Genomic DNA, 2,425 nt, shown 5'->3' on the forward strand with positions numbered 1-2,425 from the left:
ATAGGGAGATGGCAGTTTCAAGCCAAGTCAGAGTAAAGGGAGTAGAGTTATTATCTTTCTCCTTTATCTCTTTACCAAATGCGTTGCTCTGTCTAGTTTTCAACCTCTTGAGTACTTGGATTTTACTCAGCTGAACAACAAACCGTCCCGTGTCTACCTAATAAAATACCAAAGAGAATCAACAGCAGCGAGAGGGTTAGGTGTCCACGTTATCATCTAATTAAACCTTTCCCCACTACGGATGTATGGAGGTACAGTGCCTTATACAGGTAGACTCTTGGACTACTGTGTAAAAGGACGCGAGATCGATCCTGGCCTGACGTAAGGAAAGCTTCTGCGGATTCAGATCTCGCTGAAAAGTCGTAACAGATCTTAAACAAGGCCTTCAAAATACCCCCAGTAATACCAGCACCATCACACCAGTCGGGTATTGGTGTTCAAGAGCCGACGCGTGATGGTGTGTGACGCAATCTGTTGCGCGTTGAAGGGCTGTCAAGCCTTGGGGAACGGACTTAAGGTTTATACGGGATTTAGCATAAAATTCCTAAGCCCTTCCGTACGAGTGACGTGGGGAGAGAGTAACGTACCTGCTGTGACCATAAATTACACAAACAGCGGAAGTCTCAACAATAAAACCTTTCACTTTGATTAACATTCAACAATTTTGCAGGGAGCATTAACCCCCTCAGTCCGACGCAGTACTTTTCACCTTATTCTGGCTATATTCAGACAATGTTAAGATTCTGAGAGACTTTTATAAATCAATGTGTTAGTAGTAGCCATCCTTAACTTCTCCCCAAGTCTGTTCAACCTAAATAAAACTGCCTGTTGGTAGCAAGATAATAATCACCATCATCATCATCATCATCATCATCATCATCATCATCATCATCGTCGTCATCATCATCATCATCATCGTCATCATCATCATCATCATCATCGTCATCATCATCGTCATCATCATCATCATCATCATCGTCATCGTCATCATCATCATCATCATCATCATCATCATCATCATCGTCATCATCATCATCATCATAACAATACTGCACAGGATGGAAGGCGTTTAAAAAGAGTGGACAAGGCAAGGGTTCAAGTTTTACATCCTCGTTCACTGTCAAATACCCGGAAGTTGAGTGTTTCCGGCAACTGCTGATTCCGTCGCCACCGCTGCAACCATGCGGCAACAAAACATAAAACGGGATACTCGGCGACACTACATAATATACAGCAGAGGAAGAAGCCACTAGTACCACCACTTCCGTCTCGTAACCACAAATACCATCACCTCCTTCTCGTAACCACAAATACCATCACCTCCGTCTCGTAACCACAAATACCATCACCTCCTTCTCGTAACCACAAATACCATCACCTCCTTCTCGTAACCACAAATACCATCACCTCCTTCTCGTAACCACAAATACCATCACTTCCTTCTCGTAACCACAAATACCACCACTTCCGTCTCGTAACCACAAATACCATCACCTCCTTCTCGTAACCACAAATACCATCACCTCCTTCTCGTAACCACAAATACCACCACCTCCTTCTCGTAACCACAAATACCATCACTTCCTTCTCGTAACCACAAATACCATCACTTCCGTCTCGTAACCACAAATACCATCACCTCCTTCTCGTAACCACAAATACCATCACCTCCTTCTCGTAACCACAAATACCATCACCTCCTTCTCGTAACCACAAATACCATCACCTCCTTCTCGTAACCACAAATACCACCACCTCCTTCTCGTAACCACAAATACCATCACCTCCTTCTCGTAACCACAAATACCATCACCTCCTTCTCGTAACCACAAATACCATCACCTCCTTCTCGTAACCACAAATACCATCACCTCCTTCTCGTAACCACAAATACCATCACTTCCTTCTCGTAACCACAAATACCATCACCTCCTTCGTAACCACTACCATCACTTCCTTCTCGTAACCACAAATACCATCACTTCCTTCTCGTAACCACAAATACCATCACCTCCTTCTCGTAACCACAAATACCATCACCTCCTTCTCGTAACCACAAATACCATCACTTCCTTCTCGTAACCAAGATATATTTTTCAAGGAGGAACGAGAAGGAAGTACGGTGTCTTCTTAAACCTCTTGTTCCTTCTAAAAAAACAAAAAAAATCTTATAGGAATGCCACATACTCCATCCATTCCTTTACCGCAAATTCTGTTCTATTCTGACCTCAGTTTCGAGAGGGGAATCAATAACTTCTATACTCTTTTCACCTCAACTTGGTCTAAAACTGCAATGTGTCAATCCTGAATTCTAAGCTTTAACAACAGATTAGCATTTATAATATTATGCTAGTCACGAAGAAGTGCTATTAAAAGGTTGTGAAGCCGCCACTACTTTTTTTTCTATCAAGCTTTGTAAAATGAG

The sequence above is a fragment of the Coenobita brevimanus genome, unplaced genomic scaffold (assembly GCF_032717465.1).
Source record: "Coenobita brevimanus isolate Jiangsu-jjx unplaced genomic scaffold, ASM3271746v2 jjx.HiC_scaffold_2558, whole genome shotgun sequence".
In the NCBI taxonomy this organism is placed as follows: domain Eukaryota; kingdom Metazoa; phylum Arthropoda; class Malacostraca; order Decapoda; family Coenobitidae; genus Coenobita; species Coenobita brevimanus.